Source organism: Lathyrus oleraceus, chromosome 7 (assembly GCF_024323335.1).
Source record: "Lathyrus oleraceus cultivar Zhongwan6 chromosome 7, CAAS_Psat_ZW6_1.0, whole genome shotgun sequence".
In the NCBI taxonomy this organism is placed as follows: Eukaryota; Viridiplantae; Streptophyta; class Magnoliopsida; order Fabales; family Fabaceae; genus Lathyrus; species Lathyrus oleraceus.
The window spans coordinates 506,755,719-506,772,085 of NC_066585.1; the positions used below are offsets into that span (position 1 = coordinate 506,755,719).

At 38.0% G+C, this 16,367-nt stretch overlaps 1 long non-coding RNA gene across 2 annotated transcripts; it reads right to left on the bottom strand.

The window, feature by feature from the left end:
* Nucleotides 1-1,555: 1,555 nt before the first annotated feature.
* On the bottom strand, nucleotides 1,556-3,732 carry LOC127105960 (uncharacterized). Of its 2 annotated transcripts, XR_007795194.1 has the most exons (5): nucleotides 3,677-3,732; nucleotides 2,465-3,554; nucleotides 2,205-2,375; nucleotides 2,050-2,118; nucleotides 1,556-1,955 (listed from the first exon to the last, which is right to left on the bottom strand). It is a non-coding gene; the product is annotated as an uncharacterized LOC127105960 (long non-coding RNA). The 2 variants fall into 2 exon arrangements; XR_007795193.1 differs by lacking the exon at nucleotides 3,677-3,732 and having other exon boundaries at nucleotides 2,465-3,670.
* Nucleotides 3,733-16,367: the final 12,635 nt, after the last annotated feature.

Genomic DNA, 16,367 nt, shown 5'->3' on the forward strand with positions numbered 1-16,367 from the left:
TAGCTAATATTGTAATATGTATATTAGCAAATTCCAAATGAAAAGGAGTTCATGATCCTTTAATAGTTTTGTCAGTTTTGGTTTATGCATTCTTAGGTGAGTAACCACAACAATTACACATCTAGAAAGTTATCTAACACTCTAAAACTTCTATTTGTAGTTTAGAAATGAAGGGAGTACATGAATATGATATCCCTTGGTCAGTTTGATATGTGAAAAATTGTTATATATATTTAGCAGTGTAAGTAACATAACTGAGTAATCAAATTAAATGTATGATGAGTTGTAATGTTGAGAGAAAACATATTGTCAATAACTAACTTAATGCAAATGTATGTTGAGAGAAAAAAGTTGAATTGTTATGTTAAGTTGTCGTGTTTGGTTCATGTTTATGAAAATTCAATAAAAAATGTATGTTGAGTAAAAAATTATATCCAAATGGTTGTTAAAGAACCAATGCTCTGTATAGGAAGTTGTTCAACATTACTGAAGTAGTAGGTACAGAACTTCTAAGTACAGATAATGATAATGTTGTGTATTTAAGCATGCTGAAACAACCATACAACTCATTGCTATACATGAGATAAGCTACATAGTTTAGAATGAAAATCGCTGATTGTTATTTTCATATCACAGAGTTCATTTTAAGACATACTGTCATGAAATAAAAGTTGATATTATTTATCATCAAATTAAGAGATGAACAACATATTAAAGGGAGTCTATCTCTAATTATGTGTTCATATGCTATGAAGGAAGATTAAGAGATGAATAATATATTGAAGGGAGTTTATGTTAGAAAATTCGGAAAGAATTAAAGGGATCCTGGCTTGAATCGTGAACGCAACACTTTCCTTATAGTATTTCAAGCACTCTCAATTGTCTTAGAGTTCTGATGCAGGAATACCCAGGATAATTCAGCCTTATCGAGTTTGTGCAAGACCGGCGAAAATCCGAATGCAGCGAAGAGTTACAATCTCCGAATTCAAAATTCAAATCGTAGGCATTGAACAAAAGGGAACAACGATAATAGCCTAAGTGCTCAAGTGCCGTCTACAAGACGCCACTAGCACCCTACGCCCACGGATCCGGTGTCTCCGGTGGCGACACCGGAGAGTGGTTGTAAGGTTGGGACAAGTGGCATAATGCTTGGAACCACCATATGTGTTCATGTGGCACTTTATCCTCTTTTGTCCTTTTGTTGAGTTAATGATATTAACTCTTTATAAGGACTTACAAAGTGAGTAAATCTTTCAATGTGGGACTTTATCTCATGCATTTATTAGCATTAACTCACTTCCACCATTTGTCATTTTGGAATACACTTGTATTTAATAAATTACAACAGTTTATACTTATATGTTGCTAAAGATTGAAAAGTTGTTGTCCCAACATGATTTAAAGTTTAGACATATGAATTTGTTATAGAAGTAGTTTTCAAACCCTACATAATGGTAATGATGAAAAAGATAAATTAGCTTAGACACACAATGCAATATGTGAAGGAGTAATATAAATTTCAATAAACACACAATGCTAAATTTTAACAATAAGAGAACCATTAAACTTTCAAGCATCATTACAGAACACTTAATTCATGAGTTGCTTTGTTAAAGTTATATTGCAAAGAAAAACATTTTGTAAAACGATACCATAATAGTGTCATAGGAAGTTGGAATTAATCCTTACATATATGGTGTAAACAAACTATTATAATGCAGCAAAAAGTGAGACTTGCAAATCTATAGCCACATGATCACTCCTACTTAAGGTGCTTCACTTTAGTGGCACATTGCATTAGAGTTAGGAATTCATATTGAAAAATATCATCAAGTGCAGTTGAAATAGAAACCCTCTTAGCAAGGGGTGTTGTTGAAGCTGGTTGATGGACTCCAAACTTGGTTAGAAAATGTGCCTAGTTGTGCAGAGAAGGTTTGTTCAGCAGATTGGCTCATCTACATACAAAACAAATGATAGTTAAGTACACTTTGAATTAAGGATGTTAATGCGGAAATAAAGTGATATAGGCTATTAGGAACGAGCACATACAATTGGTAGATATTGAATGTCAATTGGAATAAATGTTCCCTTCTCCAATTCAGCAGCATGTGATGTATGCTGCCAATAAATGAGCCAATCAATAGTTTAGATTAATATGATGAGAAAATTTTCAAAGTAGATATTGGGAATGAGTTATCTCGTACCTCATTTGGGTTAATATAATCGTTAAAGGTTTTGATAACATCAACATCCTTAATGATCGTCACAATTGAGCATTGTTGGAAAAAAGGTTGATACTTGATTCGAAATGCTAGATCTTTGTTCAATAGTTTGTCAAGGTGTTACATATATATTTTAGGGTGATCCTCTCCAGACTAATCCACAAACAAAATATATATTGAAAAAGGAGGTTAATGTATACCTTGAAATAAAAATAATATAGAGGTCACTATTTTGTACTTACCGCCTTCATGAGCTGTCTTAATTCTCTTGCAATCACTTCAAGGAATAGGATACAATCCTTATCTCAAAACACAAAGCATCAAACATGGTTATAAAACTCAACCTCAATTTCTATTTTGTATATAATACACAAAGGAAATAAATAATTAAGTTTGGAAGTACATCAAATATGCATAAAAGAGGGCAAAGAAGTATGGAGAAATGAAAGCTCACTTAGTTATTGGTTCGACATCTTTCACTCCACGTGTACATTCGAATTTGACCCCAGGGGACTTGTTAGATAATTTGTAAGTCGGGAAAGTCTCATGATATCATCCAAATTTGGACGCTTTGAATGTTTTGGTAGTGCCAATCATTATGGTGAAGCACTCCTTTTATTAAATTGCAGAAACTCAGTCAATGGATTAATAAGGTTATGAGAAATGGTAAGAAACAAATAGAACATATCTTTCTCAATTCATTGATTTCACGAATAGTCTTGAGCTCATTCAACTTAGTCCATTTTTTGTCAGTAGATTGTGCAATTAATTCTGAAGTGTGGGTCTGAGATTGAGACGGTGCATGAGAAATTTGTGTTGATCCTAAACTATATTCATTCATTGAAAAAGAAAAAGTCATTTTCTGAACATGAAGCATATGAATATATGAGAAGTATGAAGAATCGCAATCATAAAACTAAAAGTGTCATACTTGGATATAAAGGTCTAAACTTGGGGATGGTCTAAATTTATGTGAAGTCGAAAGTCGGACTAAGCATTAGAAAGGCTTGGTAATCTAAATGTTGCACCATAGATTGAGAGCTATAGTAAGAGTACAACTTAAAAACAGAAATCATAAAGCAATGAGAATGATGATTGATATAATGTGGCAAACTTGTATTTTTATTTCACCACGCACATGTTAAGATAATAATTGTTGGACCTGTACTGATGTTTGAGCTGTTATAGTTCATTAACTATTTGCTAAACTCTCCCCATAAGGTAACTTTAATAACATTACCAATTTCATCATGTAGAGTGATATTGACGCATGATTTCTTACCACCACCGACCATTGTGTTTCCACAACATCTTGCAGAACTCTAATAACGTCTAAAACATAACAAATCAATATAAAGAAAGAATGTTAGCAAGACATATTGATGATGTTTCAATTGAGTAGTAAAATAAAACAATGATATTGGAAAGCATTAGTTTGCATAATAAAATATCACCATATAACAAATCATATTGGAAATTCCATTAAGAAAATGTTCAATAGGCTTAAACTATATATGTTGAAACAATTGAACAAAGAAAATGAAAATAACTTTTAACAAATTAGATGAAAAACATGTTTAAGATCAATGTAAGTTACAATAGATATAATTATTTAGCATAAACATAAACATAGTATATGCACAAACATGAACAAATCCTTCAAGTAACACACAATCAACAAACGAAATGACATTTTCACTAAATCCTTCGAAAAACATAATGAACTGGTTCAGTTAGATGATAAACATGAATGAATCCTTCAACAAATATGAATTAATCCTTCAAGTAACATGCAATGAACAAACTAAATGACATTTTCAGTGAACCTTTCGAAAAACATAATGAATTGGTTCAGTTGGATGAGAAACATGAACGGATATGTTAGTGAGAAAAACTAAAAAATCTGTTTTATGAAATGGATGAACATCGAACCTCATTGATTCAACCCGATGATGAACAATGATATTTGAAGAGAAACAAAAATAATAGAAGAAAGATGAGTAAGAACCTTGGAATGAATGAGGTTTGATAAGTTGAGATTGAAGCTTCTTAGAGTGAGGTTGGGGATAAAGAGAGGGAGAGGGGGTGTGAAGATGGAGAGAGAGAGAGAGAGAGAGAGAGAGAGAGAGAGAGAGAGGTTTAAAGTGAAGTGGGAAGAAAGAGAGAGTATGTGAAAAAGAAGTGTATTTTGGTGGAAAGTCATTTTTGTTAAAAAGCCCAATAAGAAGTTTCCATGTGGAAGTGTATTGAGAGGGTAAAAGTGATATAATTGGTACATTTTTTTATTATCGATTAGCCATTTTATTAGTGTAATTATTTTTAAGGTGAAGGGGAATTTAGGGGTTTTTTTTACCAAGATAACCCAGTTTTTCGAAAAAATTCCCAAAATACCCTAGTTTTCAGCAAAATTCCCAATCTACCCCACTTTTAGGAGGAGGCGCTAATTGAATTGGCGAATCCTCTTAAAACTTGAATGGAGGCGCCAATTGGATTGGCTAGGGCAGGTGCCCTAGCCAATCCAATTGGCGCCTATGTGTAAGTTTTAAGAGGAGGCGCCAATTCAATTGGCGACTCCCTTAAAAAAGCCTCAAATGACAAAACCTCCAAAATTAAAGTTGTATATATTTTCAAGACAATGAATTTGGACATAAATTTTGCATCATTTGGATTTTTTATGAGAAAGTTATAGGCAGTTGAAGTTGGAGTTCTGATTTTTTCAACTGTTATCTGACCTATAATGTTTTGTATTATCACATGTGTTTCTTTTAGAATAATAAAATTTTGTCCAACATAACAATTGAGGTAGACATCTTAAAGTTTCCAATGCACTTGGTCCCACCTCAAAATAATTAAAAATGAGTGAGTTAGGTCCTTGCGAAGTTGACCCAAAATTAGGGTTTCTGTCAAAAATGTGTATGTGAATTTTGCCAAAAGGGACCAACTTCAAGCCGTTCTGTTTGAATGATAAAACCCTTAAATGACAAAACCTTCAACATAAAAGTTGTAGATCTTTTCAAGACAATGAATTTGGACTAAAATTTTGCATCATTTGTGTTGATTCTATGAGTTGGCAGCAATTTTGGTAAAACAAAGAGTGTTCACAAGATGTCATGTGTGATGTCTTAACATAAGATATCCTATGTACCTGCTGGAGTTGAAGATCATTTGCAAGCAGGAATGTTTCAGAATGCCACATGCATTGACAAGGCTTCTGATATTTGTTGTACCTGCTGGAGCTTATATGGAAGACATATGCTGCAGGATTGTTTCAGTTGACATACTCATTGTCATGGTAACTGATATGGCTGTACCTGCTATGAAAGGAAACTGGATTATGCAGGATTTTTCCAGATGTCAGACCCGATGTCTTGACATCTTGTACACAGTACATTCAGTATGAATGTCTGGTGTTTTGTGATTGCACAATTGGTGGCAATCATTGGTTGATTGAAGATATGGCTAGCTGGCGCATTCTTTCAGGGATATCAACCAGATTTGTTTATTTTCCAAGGAGATCTTTACAACTGATATGAAAAGATTTGTTTGGAAAATATATCTAGGGTTTTCAAGTGTCCAATGTTTCTATAAAAGGGGACTTAGAAAACCTGATTATACACACAACCAAGACTGAGCGAAATTTAGAGGGAGAGCTAGGGTTTGTGTCTGTAGGTCATTCAAGTCATCCATAGATGATTGAATTGGACTGATTTGTCTTCTTGATCAAAGCTTTGAAGCAAGATCAAGAGTGTGTCTTCTTGATTGAAACTGTGAAGTAAAATCAAGAATATTGTAATTGAAAAGTATTTTCTTTTCACAAGGGATTACTGTAATCAATCACGGGTGTGTGATTGTAAGGGAAGTGAGTGGGTTCTCATATCTAAGAGTGCTTAGGTAGAAATTGCACGGGTAGAGATTAGGTGATAAAGACTGTAACTTGGTAAAGTGTACGAATAGTCTTTGAACTAATTCTATTATAGTGGATTTCCTTCCTGGCTTGGTAGCCCCCAGACGTAGGTGAGTTGCACCGAACTGGGTTAACAATTGCATGTGTTATTTGCTTTACCATTCTGTTTCTGTTTATCCATTGTTTATAACCAGATATCAGTGTCGTGACATTAACTTCGACATCTTATATCTGATACCAGAATTTCAATTGGTATCAGAGTAGGCATCCTGCTCTGGTTCTGGGTGAGATCTAGGGGCTATACTTTCTCGTACAATGGAAAGAGATGGAGGATCTGTTCATAGGCCACCAATCCTGGATGGTTCTAACTATGACTATTGGAAACCTAGAATGGTAGCGTTTTTAAAATCCCTTGATAACAAGGCTTGGAAAGCTGTCTTGACAGGATGGGTACACCCTGTAGTCACTAAAGAAGGAGAAGCCACGACTGAAAAGAAGCCTGAAGATCAATGGTCCAAGGAGGAGGATGATCTTGCTCTTGGAAACTCTAAAGCCTTGAATGCAATATTCAATGGTGTAGACAAGAATATTTTCAGGCTGGTAAATAACTGTGAAGTGGCCAAAGATGCTTGGGACATTCTCAAGACCACTCATGAAGGCACCTCTAGGGTAAAGATGTCTAGACTCCAGCTGCTCACCTCCAAGTTTGAAAACTTAAGGATGAAAGAAGATGAAAACATTCATGAATTTCACATGAGTATCCTTGAGATAGCTAATGCTTCAGGAGCCCTGGGAGAGAAGACGACAGATGAAAAGTTGGTGAGAAAAATACTTAGGTCACTCCCTAAGAGATTTGCAATGAAGGTGACTGCCATAGAAGAGTCTCAAGACATCTCCAACATGAGGGTAGATGAGTTAATTGGCTCCCTCCAAACCTTTGAGATGGGATTGCTTGAAGGAACTGAAAAGAAAACCAAGAGCATTGCCTTTGTTTCCAACACAGAAGAGGAAAACAGTCAAGATGTGGATAAAGAATGGGCCAATGAAGTTGCAATGCTGGGGAGACAGTTTAACAGACTGTTAAAGAAAATGGATGTCAGATCCAAGGCAAATGTCAAGAATATCTCGTCTGACATCAGTAAATCCAACAATGCTGGAAGAAAAGCAAGGGCAGATGAGAAGCCCAAAGAAGGAAAAGAGGTTCAGTGCTATGAATGTGATGGGTATGGACACATCAGTTCTGAATGTGGGACCTACCTTAAGAAACAGAAGATGAGCCTTGCTGCCACATGGTCTGATGAGAGTGATACTGAAGAGGCTGCAAATCTTGTGACTGCTTTGACAGGAAGATGTGAATCTGATGAAGAGTCAAGTGATGGTGAAGTAACCTTTGAGGAATTGGCCTCTACCTACAAAGAACTGTGTCAGAAAAGTGTTGAACTGAACAAACAGTCTTTAAACCAGGAAAAGGACTTAACTCAACTTGAGAATGAGAAGGTAGAATTCTTGGAAACCATCTCCAAATTGAAAACAGAAGTTGTGGCCCTAAAGGTCAAGCTAGATGAAGATCAACAAGTTGAGAGCCAGAAGATAGTCCAACTGGAGAAAGAAAAAGCAGAACATGTGGAAACTATCCTCAAGCTAAAGACTGAAGTTGTGCTCTTAAACTCAAAACTAGAAGAAACAACCAAGTATGTAAGGATGCTGAACAATGGATCTGACTCCTTAGACAAGATTCTTCAGACTGGACAAATCACAGGAGTCAAATCTGGATTAGGGTACCATAAAACCAAGGCTGAAAGTAGCTACACTGGCTGCAAACCTCAAGCTAAACCTAAATGCAGCAATAGTAAGAGGAGTTCCAAGATGTCACATCATATGTCACGCCATCAGAAGAAAGAACAGCAAAAATACAAACACCAAAGATGGAGATGTCATTACTGTGGGAAATTTGGACACTCAAGGGCCTTTTGCTATAAGCTGTATGGTTACCCTACCCACCTTCATCAGCAACAGCAGAAGAGAAAACAGCAGTATGGCAGACACCAAAGATGGAGATGCCATTACCATGGGAAAGCTGGACACTCTAAGTCTTCCTGTTATAAGTTGTATGGTTATCCTAGCCATGGTCATCAACAAATCCACTATCAACCCAGACCCAAATATCACAGGCATATCAATAAAAAGAAATGGGTTCCTAAGACTAATGCTCTAAGTCTAATAGCTCACAAAGAAGAGTGGTATTTTAATAGTGGATGCTCCAGACACATGACTGGGAACCAAGACCTGCTAACTGATCTTCACCCTCATGACTTAAGATATGTAACCTTTGGTGATGGAGCTAAAGGAGAAATAAAGGGGATAGGCAAGCTTGAGTACCCTGGAGCTCCTAAACTTGACAATATTCTTCTGGTCAAGGGCCTGACTTCAAATTTAATAAGCATCAGTCAGCTAGGGGATCAAGGTCTGAGTATCATCTTCACTAAAACTGAATGTCAGATTGTGAACAAAGACAGTGAAGTAATTATGAAAGGAATCAGGACCAACAACAACTGCTACATGTGGAGCTCTCAAATGGATAATTCCTCTAAGATAAGTACAATTGCAAGAAGTATCTCCAAGGGAAAGGAAAAGTGTCAGATAAGGGTGCTAATACCTAACCTCAAGGAAGAAAAGGTCATGATGGCACAAACACCTGAACACATGACTGGTGGTATGAAGTCTGAAGTTAGTAAGAGTTGTGCTGGAACTAAGACACAAGGAACTATGTCAGTTGAAAACAACAGTGCTCAACCAGGATGGATGAAAGTGCTGAGAATTATTTACAATGTCACACTCGATGCTATGACATTGTATTATGACAACCTGACTGCAAAGGACTTGTATGAGGAAAAGGGAAAATTAGGGGCTTGGCTTCTTGAGAAAATAGGGCAATTAATGTGGAGTGGAAAAGGCAAGAAAAATATTGTCTGCCCAATGAAAAGAAAAAGCCACATTACTAATGAACCATCTCTTAGTATTGGAAATAGCCCACTCTGCCTGAACACAATCAAAGAACCTCTGCTAGGGCAAAGAAAGTTTTCTCAAAAGTTCAATAACATGTCTCAACATCCGTCAACATCTAGCTCAAAATCCTTCCATACTAGAACTTCCTCCATGGAATTCTTAGATGAAGACTTGATGGAAGTAACTCCTCTGCGTATGATACCAGGTAACGTTCCAAGCTCACCTTCCATGACTAGAGCTGAGCAAGGTAACACTCCTGAAAAATCGCCTGATAAAGAGGACATGCACTCTACCGATCGCATCATAAGAAACCTAGTTACTAGCATACTGAACGAAGAGCATGGAGTTAAGGACATTTTTACCCCTCTGTCCAGAAGGGAACCCTCACCTGAGGTGGAAAGCCAAGCTGAGAAAGATGATAACTCATCTAAAACAGAAAAGGAAGTAGCTGCTGAGGGTATGTGTTCACTTGGAAAAAACTTACCTAGAATGTCACCTGATACTGCTCAGGACATTGAGGAAGAAAGGTCTGAGGAAGAAGATGACACGTTGGTCAATCTTGTGAAAACAAGTGTAGCCAATAGACTGAGAAAGAGGAAGAGTATGGCTGAGATAAGGACAGAGAAAATGGTTGCTGGTATAGGTCCCTCCAAATCTTGGAGTAAAGTAGAGGTCAGGAAGAAGAAAGACAATGAAAGTTCTGAATACAATGAAGACGATGTTCCAGACATCTCCTCTGACAAAAGAAAGGCTGCAAAGAAGTCTTCCAACAAAGTAGTTGCTAAGCACCTAGACAAATGGAGGTTTGTCACTCAAAGAAGGATAGCAGTTGAAAGAGAATTAGGGAAAGAGACTGTTGAAGTAAAGAAAGTAATGGAGCTAATCAAGGCAGCTGGTCTTATGAAAACTGTGACTGCTTTGCCTCAATGCTATGAAGGGCTAGTCAAAGAATTCATTGTAAACATTCCTGATGAGAGTTATGAAAAAAGCAGCAGGGAGGTCTACAAAGTGGTTGTTAGGGGTAAGTGTGTGAAACTATCACCTACTATCATCAACAAGTTTCTAGGGAGAGGAACTGATGAAGGGGTAGAGCTAGAGGCCATATATAATGAGATCTGTAGGATGATTACAGCTGGCCAAGTTAATGAATGGCCAAGTAGGAAACACCTTGCAGCTAGTAAGCTAACTGTCAAGTATGCCATCTTGCATAAGATTGGTTCTGCAAATTGGGTTCCTACTAATTACATATCTACCATCTCCAGTGCTCTTGGGAGGATCATTCATGCTATTGGAACAAGGGTTAACTATGATTTTGGCAAGTTCATATTTGAACTAACCATTAGACATGCTTCCACCAATGCTGTTGAGTTGCCCATTGCATTCCCATCTATCATCTGTGGGATCATCTTGAGTCAACAACCAGGAATCTTGAGCACAAGTGATATTCCTAGCAGGAGGAAAACCCCTTTGTCCATCCATTACAAGCTGTTTGAGGGAAGTCATGTCAATGATGTCATGACATCTGCCAGAAGGGAGTCTGCATCCAAAGGAAGTCTGATTGACCAACTGAAAGAGACCTGCAAGGAACTGGATAATGGGATAAAGGTGGCAAAGGCTAGAAAAGAGGCTTTAGAAGTTCTTATATGTAGCTTGGAGAAGGAAGAAGTAGAAAAGACTGGATCAAAATCCCAATCCAGTGGAGGTTCTGGAAGCTCAGAAAGTTCTGAAGGTACAGGTGAAGATGAAGATGAAGATGAAGGTGAAGGAGATACTTCTTCTTCTGATTAATTATCCCTGGTTGTGTTGAAGACTTGGAGGGGTGCTGGAAGGTGTGGTGGAAGCTGGGCTGGTGTTTGGAAAGCTGATGTTCTTTCTGTTTTTGTATTTTATGGCAGTCCTCATGATGCCTGTTATGTAATATTTAGGGCTCTTAATGAGTTCCTTGAATTTGTTCATTATCTCAGTTGTCTGTTGTGTATAATGATGGTTGTGTACTTCCTGAATATTCTGTTTTAACATGCTTAATGTTATAACATATGTGTTAACTTTCTCTTCTAGACTAATAGACATTTATTTTGTCTGATTGGTCACCTTTGGTCAATTTTGACTAAAAAGGGGGAGAAGTGTTGTTATGGAAGTTGTATGTGGCTGGACTGGAGGACAGTTATTATTGGAAAAAGTGCACATGTGCTACAACAGTATGGTTGTATGTTTACATATGTCAAACAGGATGTCTGATATGGTGCACAGGTGTTGATGTTGTAGCAGATGTCATATGACATTCTGGCTGGTACAGGTGCTGGAGATTTCAGTAGCTGTTTTTATTGAATGCACAGATTTAGGGGGAGAAGAAGTACCCTGGTGTATTGTGCATTTGTGTGTCTTACTAGTTGCATCCATAACTAGTAATTATGTTGATTGTTGCACAGATTGAGGGGAGGAGAAGTACCCTTGTGCATGTGTGCATTACTAGTAGCCATAGCTAGTAATTGTTTTGCTTCTGCTGCTAATTAAACTAATGTTATGTGGTTTAACTGCTGATAGTTTACCTTGTGAACAAAAAGGACAGATATATGTTTTAGCCAAAATTTGCCAAAGGGGGAGTTTGTTGATTATATGAGTTGGCAGCAATTTTGGTAAAACAAAGAGTGTTCACAAGATGTCATGTGTGATGTCTTAACATGAGATATCCTATGTACTTGCTGGAGTTGAAGATCATTTGCAAGCAGGATTGTTTCAGAATGCCACATGCATTGACAAGGCTTCTGATATTTGTTGTACCTGCTGGAGCTTATATGGAAGACATATGTTGCAGGATTGTTTCAGTTGACATACTCATTGTCATGGTAACTGATATGGATGTGCCTGCTATGAAAGGAAACTGGATTATGCAGGATTTTTCCAGATGTTAGACCCGATGTCTTGACATCTTGTACACAGTACATTCAGTATGAATGTCTGGTGTTTTATGATTGCACAATTGGTGGCAATCATTGGTTGATTGAAGATATGGCTAGCTGGCGCATTCTTTCAGGGATATCAACCAGATTTGTTTATTTTCCAAGGAGATCTTTACAGCTGATATGAAAAGATTTGTTTGGAAAATATATCTAGGGTTTTCAAGTGTCCAATGTTTCTATAAAAAGGGACTTAGAAAACCTGATTATACACACAACCAAGACTGAGCGAAATTTAGAGAGAGAGCTAGGGTTTGTGTCTATAGGTCATTCAAGTCATCCATAGATGATTGAATTGGATTGATTTGTCTTCTTGATCAAAGCTTTGAAGCAAGATCAAGAGTGTGTCTTCTTGATTGAAACTGTGAAGTAAAATCAAGAATATTGTAATTGAAAAGTATTTTCTTTTCACAAGGGATTACTGTAATCAATCACGGGTGTGTGATTGTAAGGGAAGTGAGTGGGTTCTCATATCTAAGAGTGCTTAGGTAGAAATTTCACGGGTAGAGATTAGGTGATAAACACTGTAACTTGGTGAAGTGTACGGATAGTCTTTGAACTAATTCTATTATAGTGGATTTCCTTCCTGGCTTGGTAGTCCCCAGACGTAGGTGAGTTGCACCGAACTGGGTTAACAATTGCTTGTGTTATTTGCTTTACCATTCTGTTTCTGTTTATCCATTGTTTATAACCAGATATCAGTGTCGTGACATTAACTTCGACATCTTATATCTGATACCAGAATTTCAATTTGCATTTTTTTGAGAAAGGTATGGGCACCTGAACTTGGACTCTTTGACATTTCAATTGTTATGTGGCCTATAATGTTTTGTATTATCACATGTGTTTATTTTTGAATTATGAAATTTTGTCCAACATAACAATTTAAGTAGACATCTCAAACTTTCCAATTCACTTTGTCCCACCTCAAAATCATAAAAAATGAGTGAGTTAGGTTCTTGGGTAGTTGACCCAAAATTAGGGTTTCAGTCAAAACATGTGTATGTGAATTTTGCCAAAATGGAGTTTAGACAAAGAAACCTAATGTTTGGAGTTTACATAAAGATAAATTGGATATAATACGACTTGATATTAATAAAATTTGGAGTTTACACAAAGAAACCTAATGGTGATGACCGGGATCATCTAACCGACCTCCGGTCCCACATCCCCTAGCTACCCTAACCCTTGGCCCTAACCCACGTTGACGATTATGCACTGGTGTTTGTTCATCTAAGGGTTCAGGAGCGTCATTACCTCCTACAGGAGAAGATCCGTTGAGGTATTCAGCCAAGTCAGCATAGTCTTCAGTATTCAATGATGGTGTAGCGGCGTAGCTGAGCTCATGACCCATGCCAGAGAAGCTGGGATGTGGTTGACTCATGGATGGGCGACCGGGACGGTTGAAGGGAGACATGGGTGTGAATGATGCGTCTAGGAAAGGTTGGAAAGGTTGTTGGAGTGTTTGGAAGAGATATGGTTGTGGGATGTTTTGGTTTTGTGATGTTTGGGCTTCTTGGCTACGGTAGGAGGAGGGGCGGTTAGTGTTTTGGCTAAGGCGACTTTGGTAGGGTTATGGTGTGGGTGCGAAGCGATGTTCGGTTTGAGGTTGATGGTCAATTTGTTGGTGGTGGTATGGGGTATGTTCTTGGTATTGGGGTTGGGTGAATGACATGTTTTGGTTGTATGTTTGTGTGTTTATGGAACGGAAAGTTTGACGGATAGGGGGTTGTGAGTAACCGGGCTGAGAATGTTGTTGGGGGTTAGATGTTGATCCTTCTTGTGTGTAACTTGTCTGGCGTGGGTCGTAAAGGTACATATCATCGGCGATGAATTGAAAACCAACCGATATGTACCAAGCCATATAAGTACGACTTGGTTTTACCTCATTTGGCATGACTGCGTCAGTTAAGACATGGTCATGACGGTGCTTCCACTTGCGACACTCCGATCTTGCGAAGGTTTGCCAAGGGTTGAAGTTCCATTGGTCGTTCACTTTACGCATATGCCATTCTCCTAGGCTAGCTGGGGGATCTGGGATATTCTGGACCATACCGAACTGCAGCTTCACACGATCGGTGTTGTGCATCTCCACAGTTGTGAACCGTATTATCGGTGTGCATGTTGTCCATACGACTGTGTCATACGGTGAACTGACTTTGTGTGTTTTTGCTTTGGAAAGCAAATGTCGCGGTTAGCAAGAGTCGCCACCGACTTTTCTTTTATCCAATAAGGAAAGGTGGAAAAGAACAGGAAAGACCTTAATTAGATTTTGGATTCGGGAGGTACATTATACAAAGGGAAGGTGTTAGCACCCTTTGTATCCATGGTTATCCATGGGCTCTTAATTGCTTGATCACTTATGTTATTTTTCTTGTCTGAAAAAGTGTTTGTGAATTGCTTAGAAAATGTTTTGAAAAGAGAGTTTAACTTTGTGATGATTCTTGTACGAATGTATACAAAGTATTTATCTCGTTTAATTTTGAAAGCTATTTAGAAAAATATAACTTGGCAATGATTCTAGTATGAATGTATACCAAGTGGTGATTTTCTAGTAGGTGTTTTGCAAAGTGTGATGTGAAAAGTACTTTAAGTTGTGATTCAGCATTTAAGAGTTATACCTACCTAAGGTCTTTATGGGCATTTCCTATCCTTATGAGGGTAAAATTGTCCTTACTATTGAGAAGTAAGTAGTCTTATCCTTTGGATGTAAAGGGACATCGTAGGGTCATCGATTGGTCATTGAAGGCAACATTTGTAAGGATACCTTAGCATTCGAAGGGACAATCATCACTTAACCGTAGGCTACAACGAAGGGTCATCGAGGGACAAAATCATATATTCGAAGGCAACATCCGAGGGACTATGATTTATCTTGTAGGGGCATGATGATTTAACCGAAGGGTCTTTGCTAAGTGTATCCCCACATTCGCGGGACTTGACCATAATACCGTAATACCATAAGGCAACAAAGAGAGGGCCAAGATCACATATTCAAAGGCAATATTTTACAATCAGTTAGGCAATTAGGATGAATCTCCATATCATAATCAATTAGGTAATTAGGATGAATCTCCATATCATAATCAATTAGGTAATTAGGATGAATCTCCACAAGGGTATCCCACAAATAAAGTGGAATACCTAGCAAGCTACCTTGTTCTGTCATATTTGGACCCTTACAAAATTCAGCAAACAGGTCAGAATACCAAATCAGGGTGCAATCGAGAATTGCACCAAACAAAAGGAATCACAACAGTAACAGTGTTAGGTAAATAATGCATGGTTACAATAAAACATGTCAGATGAGCGAAAATCAAAACAGAAAAAGTCAGCTACTGTCGCGTTCGCTGCTGCCTCGCCTAGCGAGGGCTTAGCGAACACTCGCTGCAGGTTCGCTCAGCGATGTGCTAGCGAACGGCTGCGGGTTTTGAATTTAGGAACAGTACGATTTCAGCGAGCTCCAAACCCTATGGCATCCACTACAGAAATTACACGGTTAAACGTTCAAGATATCCATGCATACTTAAATCCACATGCAAAAACTCAAATATATTTAGGAATTCAATTATAATATCACATGTAAATTGGGAGTATAAAGCGGTAATAGTAGTGCAAACCTGTTGGCGATTGAATTGCGACGTTGAATTGGCAGATCACCTTTAGGGTTGGTGCCGGATTGAGTTGGGCGGAGGTAACCTTTGTGCAGATGAGTCGCCTTCAGGGTTTCCTTTAGGGTTGCTCTGAATTCTCTTGGTTAGCCTCCAGGGTTTGCTCGGTTGCTTCTGTTAGGGTTTCCTTGCTAGGGTTTTCGTCCGTCTTCGTCCTCGTTTCGTTCTGAAATATTGGTATTTATAATGGTTTTTTGTGACCTAATGGGCTCAGAATGAAGCCCAGAATTTTCTGGTATCCGCAAGCTTCGCTAGGCGAGTGGTGTAGCGAAGGGTTCGCTAGACGAAGGATTTGCTCGCCTAGCGAGCATGCCAGTTTAAGTCCTTTTCTGGATTGGGCCACCTGTGAGCTGGGCCTTTGTTCCTTTAAGGTCAATGTCTTGAACCATGAGTTGGAGTGCCTTGAAGAGTGTCTTGAAAGATTAACGGGCAAATTTTGGGGTATGACAGCTGCCCCTGTTCAATATTCTTGAACCGAGAGAGTTAGAATGGTATGTACGCCATTCGTGGTCTGGAGGTGGAAGATTATTGAACACTTAGAATGCCCCAAAAATTTGCACTTATCAATTAGTCTTGATGGAGATGGGTTTAAAGATGTCATCCAGAA